Source organism: Macaca mulatta, chromosome 5 (genome assembly GCF_049350105.2).
Source record: "Macaca mulatta isolate MMU2019108-1 chromosome 5, T2T-MMU8v2.0, whole genome shotgun sequence".
NCBI classification, from domain to species: Eukaryota; Metazoa; Chordata; class Mammalia; order Primates; family Cercopithecidae; genus Macaca; species Macaca mulatta.
The window spans coordinates 68416193-68436770 of NC_133410.1; positions in this window are offsets into that span (position 1 = coordinate 68416193).

Here is a 20578-nt window from a genome sequence, read left to right on the forward strand (position 1 = left end):
TCTTATAATTCTTTATATTTTTCTGTTGTCAGTTTTAATGTCTCCTTTTCATCTCTGATTTTATTTGCCAGCTAAAAACTGTCCTTGGCTCCTTGTACATGCTGTATTTTTTTTTTTTTTTAATAAGTGTGACTCTGTTGCCCAGGCTGAAGTGCAGCAGTGCAATCTCAGCTCACTGCAACCTCTGCCCTCCAGGTTCAAGTGATTCTCCAGCCTCAGCCTCCTGAATAGCTGGAATTACAGGCACCCGCCACCACTCCCAGCTAATTTTTGTATTTTTAGTAGAGACAGGGTTTCACCACGTTGGCCAGGCTGGTCTCAAACTCCTAACCTCCGGTGATCCACTGCCTCGGCCTCCCAAAGTGCTAGGATTACAGGTATGAGCCATCGCATTCAGCCAATGCTGTTTTATCTAATGCAGTTTCACCCTCCTCAATCATGCACCTTCAGCTGACAAACTCCTACCACACTTTGCCATGTATCTGAATAACTTGGAAATAGATTTTTTTGATTATCTATAGTCACTAATAAATTTTAAACTTCTTAAGAGCGGAAATTTTTATCCCCAGAGCTTAACCTAATCCATAGTTTAGAGTTTTATGCATATTAGCTGGATAAAAGACTACTGAATAAATAATATTACCTAATTAACATTTTGATTAAACTAACATCTATATATTTGCTGCCACAGATTTGTCAAGTAGTCATAAATATATTGATTGGAGGAAACACCAGGAAAAAGAAATGAGAAAATTTACAATTTTGTGAGTGGCAATAACAAAAAAATTCACTGATTCTCAGAAAAATAGATTTCCCATCATTATCTACCCCCACAGAAGTCCAACAAGTCAAGAATGGGCTTATCATATGATATTGAGAAATGTCTGTGTAGCTTTCAGAACTAATTAAAAAATAAATATAATAAAATCAATATTTAACATGAAAAATAACCTCTGGAAATTATTCTATTTTTTAAAAGTCAATTTAGTTGTCAGTCCAATAACATTCTGCTAGTGTCTGTAAACATTTTCAGAGATTTTTGGAGCCCATATCTATGAAAGATATGTTATTGTTTTGTTTTGTTTGTTTGAGACAGAGTCTCGCTCTGTCGCTCAGGCTGGAGTACAGTGGTGTGATTTCGGCTCACTGCAACCTCTGCACCCTGGATTCAAGCAATTCTCCTGCCTCAGCTTCCCACGTAGCTGGGACTACAGGCACTTGCCACCAGGCCTGGCTCATTTTTGTATTTTAAATAGAGATGGGGTTTCACCATGTTGACCATGCTGGTCTCAAACTCCTGACCTCAGGTGATTCGTCCACCTCCCAAAGTGCTGGGATTACAGGCGTGAGCCATTGTGACTGGATTAAATATATGTTTAATTTATATTTTGGTTTAGTATTATATTACTTGTCTCTCCAGTTTTAGTTTCTGAAGAGAATTATTCTTAGCATTTTTATTTATGATGACCTGACCCATATTCAACATCTGCAAAACTATAAAAACATAATGACAGAGCTTTATATATATATTTGTTTATAAAATACTTTCTGATCTCAGAGAATCTCTTGGTAATGCTAATTATGTTAATGATTCGATAGTTTTTTTACAAAGTATGCTAAGTTCCTGTTTTCCCCCATTCTCTTTATGCTTTTGTGCTTCTAAGTAAACTACTTATATTGATTTTTTCTTAACATTTCTAGGCTATTACTCAACTGAGTTTATCATCTTTTATCTAATAATTTGTACTAATGCAACATGAGACTGCCTAAAGTTAAGGATGCAAGGAATAGGACAGTAGATACTGCTATGAAAGAAAGCAAGAGTACAAGTCAGACTCTCATTTCTATGGAAATGAAGTGTTAGAGAAGTTTCCTTCCTGCTGTTTCAGGATGGATGTTGGGTCTATGGCAGTAATGCAGCAAAGGACTGTTAAGAGTCTCCGGGATTTTGGCTGGTGCCTTCTTTATGTTTAGTCGCACAGCTGGTGCAGGTGCATTTTGAGCCGTAATAACTAATGACATTCCCAATGGAAACATTCAACTGTGGTAAAACAGACAGAAATCTATTATAAATGTGAGTGCAATGTCAATGTTTACAGAAAGAGGTCAAATAACAGAATTCTATTTGGTAAATGTCAGTACTGTATGAGTAGAAAGAATTCACAATATTTGCATTCTTATTAGAATGATACATGCAAAATCCATAAATATTTCATGGATTTTTTTAAACTTCTATTTTTCTCTCCCTCACCAGAAATTGCTTTTCTTTCCATTTCTCTGACTCTCAAATTTTAGTCTGTTGCTTACGTGCTTTCCAGCATTTGAGGTTATGTGGTGAATCGCTGGACTAGTATAATGTTCAGATCAACTTTAACTTACTGTGACACAGTGCACATTTATATTCAGATGTACATCCTAGAACTGAAAGTCTCTTCCTATGTGAATCACTCAAAGGCATAAGCAAATCTTTACTAGGTCACCTCAAATCAAACATTTATATCTTACATTGATTCATTCATTCTCTGCAGTCTTTAGCATAATGAAATTTATCAGATCAACCACATGTAATGGCAACTCCTTTTTTTAACACAAGAAAAAATCAACGTCATTAAATTTATAGTGAGAAATATATAAAAACTTAGAAATGTATATTTAAATATATATGAGTGATACTTGATTTGAGTACCAATATTAATAATGTATGATTATTTGAAATCAGCACTTGAAAGAGAATGTAAAATATTATGCTATTTAGCATCTTTGATAATATATTTTAACATTGCTTTCTGTAAAAACAAGTAAACGTTGTTCTCTTACAGATTATAGAATTTGAGTTAATCTTTCTCTGAAGTCTTCCTCCCATCATTACTCCTTATGTAAATATATAACAGTGTTCAGTTAGGGGTAAAGGGAGGAATCAGAGAGTTTATTGTTCCCTAGAGGTTTGTTTATAAAGAAAAAAATAGTAGCATCATTCTGGAAACAAGTTGTCTGAAAGATTAGAAAATTAAAATAGATGCTGACAGGTGGAGTGGCCCTTGCCTATAATCCCAGCACTTTGGAAGACCAAGGTGGGAGGATCACTTGAGTCCAGGAGTTTGAGACCAGTTTGGAAAACATACATAGTGGGACCTCAATTCCACAAAGGAAAAAAAAAAGCCCAAGCATGGTGACATGGGCCTGTGGTTCACCCTACTTGGGAGGCTGAGGCCAGAGGAGTGCTTGAACCCAAGACAGCAAGGCTGCAGTGAGCTGTGATTGTACCACTGCCCTTTAGCCTGGGTGACGGTGTGAAATCCTGTCTCAATTAAAAGAAAAAAAAAGAAATAGATGCTGATACCAGATATGCTATACTATTCTAATGTGTTTCCATGTGAGAAATGCATTGTGGTTTTCACTAAAGAATGGTCTTATGCAATCTTGCAAGCCCAGTTTCCCATTCTGTGTCTTTAAGGAGAATCCACTGGTCCATCAACATGATTTTATGGAGATTATCTTGTGAAGCTTATTTAAAATTATTTGCCCTATTACCTCTATTTCAAGACATTCCTCTCAGCTACAGAAATAATCTCAGAGCAGTGATGTGCTGGCCTGGAGAATTCCAAAGATCCTGATTATGTTTAGTAACTGAAATGCATCAAAAATGACTTAAAAAGTACAGTGAGAAGATAAATGAAGACAGAAGGCTACAGAAAATGTGTGGATGGCAATAGTTTCGAGATATACATTCAAACGTAAAAAATAAACAGTGATCCCAGGGCAGCTTGACAGAATTTGAATCAACATGATTAAAATCATCATGATCAATTCCCTGGGCTATACAGAAAGATCAGAAAGTAAAGCCCTACCAAAAATCTATCTATGGATACATAGAAAGAATGTTAGTCAAATACTTGATCTACTTTGAGAATCAGAAAGAGACTCATAAAACCAGATATATTTCTGTTGGTGTGAAGCATAACATAAAATTACACCACTTGATACATGCTATATATTTTTTCCTTTACACAGACTTTGGGATTGCTTATAAAGTATAATATTGGTTTAGTTTTTTTCAGAAAAAGAAATCAAATTAATGGTATACATTGATTATGACATACTCTGCCTTAGAAACATTAAAATATATATAAAAATTACAGTTATGAGGAAATGCCATATTTATTAAAGGTTTAAAAGTTAAATTTCAAATGTTTTCAGAAAATCATATATGAGATTAAAACTACTTACAATTAGAGTGCATGTTATGGTGAGACGCTGTGATCTACTCTTCAGGATTAAGACATCCATTACTCTAATCATTAAGAGAATTACCTCTCAGGTTAGTCCCTGATGGTCACCCCAACTTCGGAATCTCTGTGGCATCAGCAGAGATTTTTATTCCCACTGCATACAGTTCAGCTTCTCCTTCTGCCAAATTCTGCTCCATTCACAGGTATTCTTGAGATACTCCCTCAATCTCAAAATGTCAGAATTAGTAGCTCAATGTCAACAGCCCATGAAAAAATATAATTAGTAAAAATCTGTATGCTATATGAGTTTAAATATCTCACACTAATGAAAGAGCTGAACACATGAAAAGATGTAAAAAATTTAAAAGCTTCAAGCATGATGGATGCTGACATAGTGACAGGGTCAAATATATGATGCTTATGTTCTTTGAACAAATGACTGTTAATCAATGGAAATATAGGGTCTTAATATTTAAGAACAATTGTTTCTTTAAAGTGAAGAAATCAAAATAGTTTTTTACATATGGCAGTGACCTGATAGGAAGGTAGCCAACATATAGGTAACAATAAGGTATAAAATCATGAGGCATTTATAGATGCATGAGCAAACAAAAAATTTATAAATGGTCTTTACTTTTTCATTCTAACTCAGTGGTTTTGTCCTTGTGAATAATAAAGTCTTTTAAATTCAGAGCTTTGTGTCTTCACTAATGATTAAAATTAACCAAAGACTTTATCAGTTTCTGAGTTGATTGCCTATACTAAAATAGGACCTGTAAATATGCTATTTATGGACAAATTATTTCTAGCCAAAATCCTAATTTGACAGCAGGAAAAAATAAATGTAAATCTAGCAACTAAGACATACAAAGGGCAGTGGAAATCATTATGCTCTTTCTTTAAAACAGGAAACTTGAGAATGTTTGTATTTTTAGGGATTTCTTTCCTTATTTTTCATTGATACAATGCAATTATTGGCAGTGTACACATATTACTAGAATGTAGAAATAAGATAAAGTGCCTTATACACCCAACTATGTTGGCAGTTGATACTATGTGGAAGTATTTTTGTGGGGTTTTAAAAATATGTCTTGGCAAGATACTTCATTTTAACAAACCCTTTGCTAATGAAATACAAGTAAGTATTAACTAGAACATTTATAGCCATTTCTGTGTTGAAATTACTCAAAACTATAAAAACTATGAGGATTTCAGGATTCCATTCAATAAAATTCCATTCCTAAAGCTAAGTGAACTTGACAAACCATTTTTACATCCCACTCCTAAACATTGAATGGTTTATACTCATTTAAATTCTGCTTTCATATATATTGTAGGTATATTAGTCATCAGAGAAGCAGATATATTTTATGTCTCACTTTAAAAATGAAATACAATTTCTTAACACACAGCACTCAAAAATTAAAATAAGATAAAAATGCAATACACACAAATAGTGATATTTATATTGGAATTGTTTCTTTAGCATAACTTTTTTTGTTACTTAAAAGAATAAAAGTGTAAAAGACATAGTACATTTTTTAAAATTTTGCTAACTAAGAATAAAAGAAAATGTAGAATACCTGAATGTAAAATTTTTAAGTTATAAGGAAGCAGGTGTCATATATTTGTAAGGATAATAAAAGTTAATACATAATGGATATGAAAAACCATAATATATCATTCTATCTTGAAACTTATAAAATGTTGGCAACTTCTTTCCATGTATAAAATAAATTAGACTGATTTCCTAATAATTTTCTTCCTCTTCTGGTAGAAAATGTTACAAGATTCTTTTATTATATAAACATCCTTGTATACAAATGATAGTTAAACAATCATTGGCAATACGGTTTACAATACATAAAGGGAGTGCATTTTATCTTCTTTAAAATGTATAATTAATACCACTCAAACTGCATAAATATGAAATCATGGAATCTTCGAGGCATCTGTTTAGGAGTAAGTATTACTACAAACCTATTAAAATGGCTAATGTTAAAAAGATTGACTTCATCAAGTATTGATTAGTATTTGGAAAAATTAGGAATCTCATACACTGCAGATGAAGATGTAAAATGTTACAATCACGTTGGAAAACAGTTTGACATTTTCTTTAAAAGTTAAACATATACTTACTATTTGACCACCCATTCTGCTTTTAGGCATTTGCTCAAAAGAGATGAAAGCATATATCCATAGAAAAAGTTTTACAGAAATATTTATAGCAACTTTATGTGTAGTAGTCAAAACCTGGAAACAATTCAAATGGCCAAGAAGAGGTGAATGAATTAAAAAACTGTGATGTATCAATATAATGAAACACTGCTCAGCAATACAAATGAATAAACTTTTGATATACCCCAAAACAGAGATGAACCTCAAAATAATCATAATGAGTGAAAAAATTCAGACATAAGTAGTGTATGCCCTACTCTATGGTTTTATTTATATCATGTATTGAGTTTAATTGTTGCAATTCTATCTCAATAAAACTGTTTGTAAAAGCCTTCTTAATAGAGCAACTCTGACAGTTGACTTTATATTACTAGAATGAGCAACTTTCCCAGCACCTTTCGAATTTTGAAATTTGTTCTCTACTAAGTAATACTAAAAAAAGAAACAGAATTAGATTAGCTAGGAGTCCAGATCATACTCTCCTTTCTCCGTAACAATTTAAAAAACATTCATTTTGTTTGAATTTTAAAATAATTTGCTGTCTCACTCTTAAATACTTCAAATATCTATGTTGAATATCTATTTAATGTATCAATGTTGCTTATTTTTTGTCTTATCTCTCTAATATCTTTATAAGTAAAAAAAAAAACAGGAAGCATATATTATTATTATTATTATTATTTTTTGAGACGGAGTCTTGATCTGTCACCAGGCTGGAGTGCAGTGGCACAATCTTGATTCACTACTACCTCCGCCTCCCAGGTTCAAGGGATCCTGCTGCTTCAGCCTCCCAAGTAGCTGCAACTACAGGTGTGCACACCATGCCCAGCTAATTTTTGTATTTTTAGTAGAGACAGGGTTTGACCATGTTGGCCAGGATGATCTCGATCTCTTCACCTTGTGATTCGCCCACCTCGGCCTCCCAAAGTGCTGGGATTACAGGCATGAGCAACTGCACCCAGCCCCATATATTAAACCTCTTTAAACCTCCTACAAATTGAAAGTATTTTGGACTAAATGGTTACCACTTTCTGACTGACATGATTTATATTTTTTCGTAAAATTAATGCATATTATATTGTTACACTCAACATATTATGATTAAATGAACATGAATTTTAAAATTGTATATCAGTTCAATTTCTAACAGTGATATTTGTTAGTGATATGAACTTGAGATTTAATTTTGTCTCCGTTATACAAGTATTAAATGTGAAATAACATATTTAAAATATCTGAACTACTACCCAACAAATAAATTTCTCACAAAATATTAATTGACTTTCTTTTTCAATCTCCAATGTTATTATGAACATTTTATTAAATAATTTCCTAGTACAAATATTATAGACCATCCATAAATGGCAATTTCTGTTATTTTTATTGTTGTAATTATTATATCAGAAGACTCTATTTTAGTTGAATGCCATTATACTAAAAAGAATAATCTTAAAAGACTAGTTAACTATGTAATCAGTGGATATTATATTGTTGTTAAATTTGGTCAATTTCAGCCAATTGGCTATACCTTAAAGGGGCTAGCTTACCAAATGATTTTATCTAAACAATCAATCACAAGTATTTGTTGCTTGTATACTATGTGTGCAGTTCTCGGAACAAGAATTTCTTATATCCATATTATTTTTCTTTTGTGAAAGGTTGTGTAATAGAGATTTGTTGGTGCTCAATTTCTAAGAATTAAAGAAAGAGGGAAGAAACACAAAAGGTGGCTCACCAGTAAAGACAGGTCTATTTTAGAGAAAACAAACCTGAGAGTGGCTCCTGGCCATGTCAGGTCAGAGGCACACTCTCTTACAGACTAAGAGTTTTTAAGGATTTAGGGTGGGAGAGTTTATTAAAAGTTTGTAGTGTTTCTGTGTCTCTTTGTTATGCTTATCTGGTAGGGAGAGTTGTGTGTCTGTTCCCATCCATCTTTCTGCAGCTTCAGGCATAGCCTGCCTGAGTGTGCTTTCAACTTCCCTATCTTAGTGAACCTGAAGGGAAAGAAATGTGCTTATTAAGGCCCACTGTTTTACTGGGACACATTGTATGTGGGTGAAGTTTGGCAGTTACCCAAGAGACTTTCCTCCCACCTCCCTCCTTGCCCAAGCTGTCTTATCTGTGTTTTACTGCCTGCTTTTGTTGGCTCCTTATAGTTAGAAGAAAAGTGACTTCCTTGAAATGCATGAGGCTAGAAAGGGAGCTGGAACATAAAGTGATGGTGTTTGTCGGAGCTGATGGTGCTCCTGCTCTGTCAGAAGTTAAAAAGTATTAAAAATGATTTTTTTAAAAGTCATCTCTGCAATGCTGAAGCACTATGTGTCCTCATTTCAAAATCTTTGAAGATAGCCGCAGGATATTCTTGATCAAAACTAAGAGTAAACAGTATAAGAATGAGGTTTTCTAGGTGTCAGATGGTATTCGTTTTCAGCTGTCAAAGTATTTTAAGTAACATTTTTAAAACTTTGCCAGAAAGTTCCAATTTTTATTTTTTACCTGAAAAGCTTCTTCTAAGCCAGTCTCAATAGTTGAATGAGGTTGGAGATCCAGGAATTGCCTGTTGAACTTAAATTTTATTAAAAATTAATATCAGCTACTTTATATTATTTTGTCTTAGTAATTCTTGGCCAATATGAATCATGTTCAGAGGACTTTTTTAAAAGAAATCTATGGAAAACATGTATCATTTCTAAGGGATTTTGTTCATTTTTGTAAACTTGCTTTTTTTTTAATTTTGAAATAGGTTCGAATCTAGATAAAAGTGGAAAAATGTTAAGGACAGGACAAAGAATTTCAACATTTCCTATACTTAGATTCCTTAGTTCTTAACATTTTACCTCATTTGCGTGCACTTTCTCTCTCTAGTATGTACATTGTTTACTTACATATATGTAAATTTATCTATACCAAAATGTCTATGTTTATACTAATATAATATATATATATACACATACACATACATTTATACATACATACGTATACACACATTCACTCCTATATGTATATACACATACATACAATATACATATATCTATTTCTATACCTAGTATACATCTATATGTAGCCCTACTCATTTCTATTTTGTAAATCCTTCTGCAGAGCATGAGAAATCTGCCTCTCATTATCCTCAATATTATTTCCTTAATTAACTTCTTTGCCTAAATCTCCCAACCATTCTTAATTTTTTTTTCTTTTTTTTTTTTCTTTTTTTGTTTGTTTGAGACAGAGTCTTGCTCTGTTGCTCAGGCTAGAGTGTAGTGGAGCGATCTCGGCTCATTTCAAGCTCTGCCTCCTGGGTTCACACCATTCTCCTGCCTCAGCCACCAGAGTACCTGGGACTACAGGCACCCGCCACCATGCCCAGCTAATTTTTTTGTATTTTTAGTAGAGACGGGGTTTCACCGTGTTAGCCAGAACGGTCTCGATATCCTGACCTTGTGATCCACCTGCCTTGGCTTCCCAAAGTGCTGGGATTACAGGAGTGAGCCACCACACCCGGCCTCCCAACCATTCTTATAACTTCGTCTTCTCACTACTTCTTTGCTCCACATCTACTAACTGGCTACCTCCTCTGCCCACTAGTTCTTTGCTCCACCTCCACTAACTGGCTTCTTCCTTCCCAGGAATTGTCATGATATTTCCAAGTGTCACCCCTTTCTCCTTGCTGCTCCATTTCCTTGGATTCCAGCATTTGCTTGTTAGAAAATAAGGAAAGGAAGCAAGGATAGGAATGGTAGAAACGATAGGAATAGGAAATCTTATGAATGTTTTTGTGCTCCTTACCTACAGATGGTTGAATAACCACACACAGTCAAATGGTTTGTATTACAGACATGATTACATACATGATATCTAAAAATTTGGCTGGAAATACCTATGCTTGTATATATTTAACAAATTAGTTTATTTATTTATTTGCTTGCTTTTGAATGATGTGTATATATTTCACAGCCATTTGCAAAATGTCCCTTCTTTTTAAAAGTAGTTCCATAGGTACATGATCTTAGGCAGATTTGGATGGTGTTTTAACATCTCAAATCTTTATTTATTTTGTTGTAAAATACAGTTATTTTCTCTCAAATATATTTCTAACTCAACAAGGTAAATGTATATTCATTTACCTGAAAATCTATTGAAATTCTAAAAAAATACAATATATTTCAATTATAAAGCACAAATCACTTGCAAATGATTAAAAGTCAATCAATTTAATTCCATAAATATGTGATTAATATGCGCTTTAATATGCCACATTTTGGCACTAATAGCAAAAGCTTCAGGTTTTGTAATTTAAATGTAACTATTATAATACCATCACAGAAGAAAATTAAGAAAAATTGAGGAAGTGAGAAATGTGAAAAATGTTCATCCCCAAAAGCCCAGAATCACATTATACATAAAATAAAAATACCTGTATTGGAAATTTGGCTCCTTTTACGAGTGAAATGAATGAAATGGTCTCAGGAATTTAAAATCCTGTACACTTTAAGAATGCATTCATTGACTTTCCTCTTATTACCACTGCTGTGTGTCTTACACTTGACTCAAGTATGCATATAGCATCAGATGCTTCTTCCAAAGTATGAATAACTTAATTAAATAATTTAAATAGCTGTATCAGTCTTATTAGTAACAAAGTTATTACATTTTTAGTATCTTGTATTTCCTTTAAAATTTTGGAATAACAATCTTTGGCAAGTCAAATAATTAAAACTGTAAAATGACTTCTTTGAACTGGATTTCCAGTTCCTCCTGCCTTCTCTTTCTCAATTTCTTGTTGAAATATAATAGAAAACTAGTTTTATAATAGCTCAACCAAATAATATTATTTTTATTTTATTTTTCTCACAGGTGCTACGTTGGTATAATACAGTAAGTCCACATTTGCCAACCAGGGCTTAGTCATTTTCTATCTTTCAATGAAACCGTCTTTGAAACATGATACTTGTTTTCATTATTTTCAACTAGTGGTTGCAAGACTGTTGATTTACCTCCAGCCAGTGTGCTAGGCTTCCATCAGGAAAAAAAGGTAAGAATGAAACACAAAACATACAAACCACCTAGACTGTATTGTTTTGAAAACTGACTTATTAGTTCCACTTAGTGAATTCTTGTGTCTCTTGCCTGCTGATAATTCTACAAGACACTGGGAAATGTAATAGTTAATTTCTAATAAATATTTGCCATATCTCCTCTATTTGAATAAATGGGAAGATTCTTCTTCGAAAGAACAGTGGAATAAGCAACTAGGAACTACCGCCATTGCAGGGTTTGATAGTAACTTATAAAATAAGGTTTCATTTATTTTTAACTTTAATCAGGACTTACGTTTTACTATAGCTTTAGGAGTTAGAAAGCCAGAAAGCCAATGTACAGGAAGCTGAGGCAGGAGAATTGTTCGAACCCGGGAGGCAGAGGTTGCAGTGAGCCTGAGATGGCGCCATTGCACTACAGCCTGGGAAACAAGAGCAAAACTCCATCCAAAAAAAGAAAGCCAAAGAAGATTATTCTAACAATTGTGAATACATGTGTATAAATTAGGCTATGTGAAAAGTTGCATAGGTAATAATGAAAAGGCATATTACTTTTTATGTAAGTACAATGTTGCAGGCACTGTCATAAGTGCTTTTCACACTTTTTATTGAGCTCTCTACTGTAAAAATCTAAAAATGATAAAAATATTATTCTTATTATCCAGGTGAAAATTCAGAGGCATAGAAATATCAACTAATTTATTTCCTCATAATCAGATATCTAAGAATATGTAGAAAAGTGATTAAAACTCAGTCTGACCCCAGAACCTAAACTCTCAACCACTTTCTATTTATCTATCAATTTGGATCCAAATGCTAAGACCACTTTTTAAATAAAAATCTTTAAAAGAATATTAAGTTTTAGAGTCATGTTTTAATTTATGCAGTTGATACTTATATAAAGAATCATACAAAACCACTATTTTGACATGGGCAAAAGTAATAATTAAGCCAAAGTTTCTGGAATAATTGAACATAAAATAGGGAGCTGAAGGTCCTAAAGTTTGGGTAAGGCAAACAGCATTTGGTCAAGCAATTATTAAAATATACAGATGAGGGGAAAAGGGTGATATGAAGAGAATGCATTCTTTCAAATTCAAGATTTCCATTATTTGACACTTTTCAGAATCACTTTAACTGTACCCTGTGGGTTTACCATTTTCTAAATCACCTCGGAGTCTTTAATGTTAAAAGATGGCAGGATAAAAATTACCCACTGTGAACAACTGAAAGCCAAAAAAAAAAAGTCAATTAAAAAAGATAAGTAGATAACATAAGGCAATTTTCTTATTCCCGATAATAAATCAATAAATGATGTAATTTTAGAAATTCTATCTGTAAAATGTAAATTAGTTTTGGCTCCTGCTCTGGAGTATAATATACTGATTCATAGCGAACCCATACACACTACAGCTACTGGAAAAAAGATAAATTACAAAAATTATAAAAATCATATTTTAAAGTCATCGACATTGTCTAGAAGATATATTAGATGAACGAAATTCCAGAAATGAAAAAACCCTATTTTATGCAAACTGATTATATCCATCCAATAGTTTTCCTGGGCATGTTTGCTGATTTTAGTGCTATGCAGATGGTAGTTAAGTTAGGCTTAAAACTAGAGCTTTATGTTTATTTTTTAAAACAAATAAAATAACATCTTCCCCAATCTCACTATGGTTAGGAAACAAAGAACAGTTATGATAAAGACATGCCTTTAACTCACTGTAGGTCCCAGTCTCCAGATTTTGCCAGGTTTGAAGTTATCTGGGATAGTTGCCTGGGCCCTGAGGCTGAAGAGATGGACTGGAAACTGAACATGCAGATATTATGATCACAGCTGGATATTCCACAGTCTTTAATTTCTGTGAAGACAGAGATCTGACAGGTTTTCAATCAGAAGCCTGGGCTGGCCACACACTAAGAACAGAAGCGCACCTCAAAAAGACTTAGTTTTACTAAAATACAACCCAGTTTCAATCTAGCATAATTTCTAAAGGGATTAAAGTGGTCATTCCCTAACTAAAATGTGAAAAGACAAACTTTCTCCAATAGGAAGTTTTATCATCGGAAGCCCCTGCAATTTGTAGGTTTGCTTTCTTCGTTTTGTTTCTTTCTGCATACTGCTAGAATATTAACCCAAATTACAAAATATAAAAATCAAGTAGAAGATTGTGACCTATCATCAATACAAAAGGCAGACAGAAGTAGAGCCTCATTTGATCTAGATATTAGACTTAGCAGACAAAGACTTTTAAAATAACTATTATCAATATGTTTAAGAAGGCCAGATATGGTGGCGAGCAAGCCTGTAATTCAAGCAAATTTGGAGGCTTACGTGGAAGAGTCACTTGAAGCCAGGAGTTTGAGACCAGCCTGGGAAATATAGTGAGATACTATCTCTAGAAACAAAAATTTTTAAGTATTTTTTAAGCTTTCTATATATATATATATTTTAATATAAAAATGTTGGGAAGCCGAGGCAGGTGTCAGGAGATCAAGACCATCGTGGCCAACGTGGTGAAATCCTGTCTCTACTAAAAATACAAAAATAAGTAGCTGGGCATGGTGGCGGGTACCTGTAGTCCCAGCTACTCAGGAGTCTGAGGCAGGAGAATCACTTGAACCCAGAAGGTGGAGGTTGCAGTGAGCCGAGATTTTACCACTACACTCCAGCCTGGTGACAGAGCAAGACTCCAAAAAAAAAAAAAAAATATATATATATATATATATATATATACACACACACACACACACACACACACACACACATACACACACACACTCATACATTTATATAATTATATGTTTTTATATACATAAAAAATATTTTAAAACCTTTAGAAAAATAGGGAAGAGCAATGTCATTAACAAAAATAATGGATAATCCTTTTTAATAATTGAGATAGTAATAATACATAGTAATATAACAATACTATTATATGAAAAGAAAGCAAGAAAATAAATCCTATTCACACAAAAATAATGACAATATTAGAAGTGTCAAAATCTCAATAAAAGAAGAAACCAGTGCAATAATTCTGGCACCATGAAAAATTTGAACATTTTGACAGCACCAACAGCACCGAAGGGTCACCCTAGCTCACCATCAATGTTACCTAAGCAAAATGAAAACTCAGAAATGATGAAATGACTGATAAAGAATTCAAAGCATAGATTGCAAGGGAGCTCAATGAGATCCAAGAAAAGTTTGAAAATAAAAACAAGAAAAATTCTAAAGCAATCCAAGAAATGAAGTAAGATATAAATATTTTACAAAGAAATCAATCAGAGCTTCTGGAATTAAAAAACTCACTTAAGAAATTTTAAAATACACTTGAAAACTTTTTCAATAAAATAGATCAAGCAGACAAAATAATTTCAAAGCTCAAATATTAGTCTTTTGAGCTAACTCAGTCAGTTAGAAATAAAGAAAAAAAATTCCAAAAAATAAAGAAGACTTCAAGAAATATTGAATTATGTAACGTGATCAAGCTTATGAATTATCGACATTCCTAAGAGAGAAGGAGAAAATGTAAACAACCTGAAAAACATATTTGTTTAAATAATTAAATAAAATTTTCCTAATCTTGCTAGAGAAGTAGACATTCAGATATAAGAAATCCGAGAACGTCTATAAGATACTATGGAAAATGAACATCAACAAAGCATATAATCACCAGACTATTCAAAGTCAATACTAAAGAAAAAATCATACAGACAGCTAGAGAGAAAGGTTAGATCACACAAAAAGGGAACCCAGTAGGACTAACGGTGGTCTTCTTAGTAAATTTTTTACAAGCTAGACTAGAATAATGGTCAGTTTTCAGCATTCTTATAGAAAAGAAACTCTAACCAAGGATTTGATATCCCATCAAACTAAGCGTCATAAGCAAAGGAGAAATAAAATGTTTTTTAGAAAAGCAAGCATTAAGGGAAGTTATTACCACCAGAACAGCCTTACAAGAGATATTTAAGGTAGCTCTAAACATGGAAATAAAAGAATGATACCTGCTACCGCAAAACACACTTAAGTACACAGCCTACAGACCCCATAGAGCAACGACACAAAAGAAACTAAAAATCAGCCAGCGAAAAACTTTACAATAGAATCAAAAACCTCACATGTCAATATTAACGTTGAATGAAATGGTCTAAACACCCCACTTAAAAGGCACAGAGTAGCAAATTACATATACATCAACAAAGCATATAGTCATCAGATTATTCAAAGTCAATACTAAAGAAAAAAATATATGTGTGTGTGTGTGTGTGTGTGTGTATAATCTGCTGTCTTCAAGAGACACACCTCACATGTAATAACATGTACAGGCTCAAAATAAAAGGATGGGGAAATATCCATAACACAAACAGATAACAAAAAAGAGCAGGAGTTACTATTCTTAAATCAAATAACACATAATTTAATCCAAACACCACAAAAAGATAAGAACAAACTAACCCCAAAGCAAGCAGAAGAAAATAACTAAAATCATAGCAGAACTGAGTGAAATTGAGATCCAAAAATCCACACAAAGAAACAATAAAACCAAAAATTGGTCTTTGAAATAATAAACAGGCCGGGCGCGGTGGCTCAAGCCTGTAATCCCAGCACTTTGGGAAGCCGAGACGGGCGGATCACAAGGTCAGGAGATCGAGACCATCCTGGCTAACACGGTGAAACCCCGTCTCTACTAAAAAATACAAAAACCTAGCCGGGCGAGGTGGCGGGCGCCTGTAGTCCCAGCTACTCGGGAGGCTGAGGCAGGAGAATGGCGTGAACCCGTGAGGCGGAGCTTGCAGTGAGCTGAGATCCGGCCGCTGCACTCCAGTCTGGGCGACAAAGCGAGACTCTGTCTCAACAAAAAAAAAGAAAAAAAAGAAATAATAAACAATAGACCGCAAGCTAGATTAACAAAGAAAAAAGAAAGAAAATCCAAATAAATACAATCAGAAATTATATAGGCAATATTATACCTGATCTCACAGAAATATAAAAGATTCTCAGAGCCAATTATTAAACATTTCCATGCACACAATATAGAAAATCTAGAGAAAATGGATAAATTCCTGAAACATAACCTCCCAAGACCTCTCCAGATTGAATCAGGAAGAAATTGAAATATCGAACAGAATAATATCAAGTTCTGAAATTGAATCCATAATAAAAAAACTGCAAACCAAAAATCCCTGAACCAGATTAATTCACAGACAAGTTATATCAAAAGTACAAAGAAGAGTTGGTATCAATCATATTGAAACCATTCAAAAAAATCAAAGAGGGCCTCCTCCCTAACTTATTCTATAAAGCCAGCATCATCCTGATATCAAAATCTGGCAAATAAAAACGAAAGAACTACAAACCGAGTTCCTCAATTAACATAGATGAAAATATCCTCAACAAAAGACTGGTAAACTGAGTTCAGCAGTACATCAGTGTAAATTTACCATGATCAAGAAGGCTTTATTCCCGGCATACCAAGTCAGTTCAACATACACAAATCAACAAATGTGATTCACCATATAAACAGAATTAAAAACAAAACCGTAGAATCATCTCAATAAATGGAGAAAAGGCTTTCAATAAAATCCAACATCCTCCAGAAATCCTCAAATGAACCAGGCGTTGAAGGAACATACTTCAAAATGGTACAAACCATCTATAACAAACCCACAGCCAATATCATACTGAATGCACAAATGTTGGTATCATGATGCCTAAGAACTAGAACAAGAAAAGGATGCCCACTCTCACCACTCCTATTCAACAGAGTACTAGAAATCCTAGCCAGAGCTATCAGGCAAGAGAAAAAATAAAAGGCATCTAAATAGGAAAAGAAGAAGTCAATGTATCTCTCTTGCTGATTATATGGTTCTATATATAAGAAACCCTAAAGACTTCGCCAAAAGGCTTGCAGAAGTGATTAGTGACTTTACTAAAGTTTCAGGATACAAAATCAATGTAAAAAAATCCGTAGCATTATTATACACCAATAGCCTTCAACCTGAAAGCCAAATAAATAATGCAATCTCATTTACAATAGCCACACACATGAAAATAAAATACCTAGGAATATATGTTACCAAGGGGTTGAAAGATCTCCATAAGGAGAACTACAAGACACTGCTGAAAGAAATCATAGGGGACACAGACAAATGAAAAAACAAAAAAACATTCCATGCTCATGGATTGGAAGAATCAATATCATTTTGATGGTAATACTGCCCAAATTAATGTACAGATTCAATGCTATTTCTATTAAACTACCAAGGTCACTTTTCACAGAATTAAAAAAAAAAAAAAAAAAACTATTGTAAAATTCATGCATAACTAACAAAGAGCCAGAAAAGCCAGGGCAATCCTAAGAAAAAGAACAAAGCTGGAGGCATCACATTACCTGACTTCAAACTATTTAATAAGGCTACAGTAATGGATATGGTTTTGGCTGTGTTCCCACCCAAATCTCATCTTGAATTTCCACATGTTGTGGAAGGGACACGGTGGGAAATACCTGAATCATGGGGGCCGGTCTTTCCCATACTGTTCTCATGAAATTTCAATAAGCCTCATGAGATCTGATGGTTCTGTAAATGGGAGTTTCCCTGCAAAAGTTATTTCTCTGTTTGCCTGCTGCCATCTGTGTAAGACGTGACTTGCTTCTCGTTGCCTTCCACCATGATTATGAAGGCTCACCAGTCATGTGGAAATGTAATTCCATTAAATCTCCTTCTTTTGTAAATTGCCCAGTGTCAGGGGTGTCTTTATCAGCAGCATGAAAACAGACTAATATAGTAACCAAAACAGCATGATCCTGGTAGGAAAACAGACACACAGACAAATGGAACAAAATAGAGAACCCAGAAATAACGTCAACTAATCTTCGACACAGTCAACAAAAATAAGCAATGAGGAAAGTCCTCCCTCTCAATAAATAATGCTGGGAAAACAGGCTAGCCACATACAGAAGAATGAAACTGTTCTCCCAGAATTTGCCATATACAAAAATTAAATGAAGATGAAATAAACATTTAAATGTAAGATCTCAAACTAGAAATGTCCTACAAGAAAACCTAAGAAATCCTCTCTATACATCAGTCTTGGCAAAAAGAAAATGACTAAGCCCTCAAAAACAATTGCAACAGTAACAAAAATTGACAAGTGGGACCTAATTAAACTAAAAAACTTCTGCACAGCAAAAAGGAACAAAGTAAACAGACAATCCACAGAAAGAATATCTTCTCAAACTATGTATCTGACAAGGTCTAATATGAAGAATCTGTAAGAAACTTAAACAATTTAAGAAGCAAAAACCAGATAATCTCATTATAAAATGAGCAAAGGACATAAACAGACACTTCTCAAAAGAAGACACATAAGTGGCCAATAAACATGGAAAAAATGCTCCACTTTGCTAATGATCAGAGAAACAAAAATCAAAACCACAATGAGATACCACCACACCAGTCCAAATGTCTATTATCAAAATGTCAAAAATAATAGACGCTGACAAGGCTGTGGAAAAACAGGAAGGCTTATACCGTTGGTGGAAATGTATATTAGTTCAGTCACTATGAAAAGCAGTTTGGAGATTTCTAAAGTTAAATGAAACTACCGTTTAATTCAGCAATCCCATTATTGGGTGTATATCCAAAGGAAAATAAATTGTTCTACCAAAAAGACACATGCAGTCATACATATATTGTAACACTATTCACGATAGCAAAGATATAGAATCAATCTAGGTACCTATTAAAGGTGGATTGGATAAAGAAAATATAGCACACTTATACCATGGAATACTATGCAGCCATAAAATAGAACAAAGTCATGTCCTTTGCAGTAATGTAGGTGCCATTGAAGACCATTATTCTAGGTGAATTAATTTAAGAACAGAAAACCAAATACCGCATGTTCTCACTTATAGGTGGGAGTTAAACATTGGGCACGCGTGCACATAAAGATGGGAATAATAGATACTGGAGGCTACTAGTGAATGGAGAGTGAGAGGGAGGCAAAGGCTGAAAAGCTACCCAGTGGGTGCTATGCTCCCATCCTGGGTGATGGGGGTCATTCATATCCCAAATCTGAGTGTCATGCAATATACACCCATGACAAACCTGTACAGGTGCCCACTGAATCTAAAATAAATATTACAATCATTTTTAAAAAAGATTTAAATCAAGAAAAAGAACGCATGGACACATAGGGGGAGTTACACACACTGGGGCGTTTCAGAAGGACACTTACTTTCAGAAGTTACACACACTGGGGCCTTTCAGAGAGTGGGAGGAGGGAGAAGATTAGAAAAAATAACTGATGAGCACTCTGCTCAATACCTGGGTGATGAAATAATCTGTACAACAAACACCATGACAGAAATTTACCTCTGTAACAAAACCTGTATTTGTACCTGTGAACTTAAAATAGAAGTTAATAAATACATAGAATGTAAAAAGTGGAAAATTCAAAAAAAAAAGTAATTGAAATAAAATAAATGAGACCTAATAGATCTAAAAAATGACAACTGCAATAATAAATGTTTTTTAACAGTAGATTGGAAATAGTACAATACAAGACTGCTGCATTACATATATCCAAATTAAATCATACAGAGTTAAAAAAAAAAAAAGAAACAGAACAGAATATAAAGGATATTCAATAAAAGGTAAAAAGTAGTCAGACAAAAAGAAATATTACATTTTAAAGAATAATTATGACTGATAGCTGGCTTTGAAAGTAAACCAATAAAAGCTAGAAGGTTATAGAATAACATCTTTAAGTTGCTAATGGAAAATAACTTCCATTCTAGAATTCTATATAACAACAACAACAAAGAAAAGAGTCTCAAAAATGGAAAATTTTTAAAGGTACATAAAGATTGAATTTGTTGATAACCACAGATGAACTAAAAACAAAATAAATTTGGAAATAACAAAATGTAATTCTAGAAGCAAATAATACAACCGAGAAATTTGGAAATACACAAAGAAGTGAAGAAAACCAAAAAGGGTAAATATATGCAGGTAAATACAATTGACTATGGGGTATACAGCACAATATTTGATACACTGTGAAATGCAAGGCAGTAGACCATAGAGGCCCCAAAAAGTCCTCACTTGCTAGTATTCTCTTGTGTA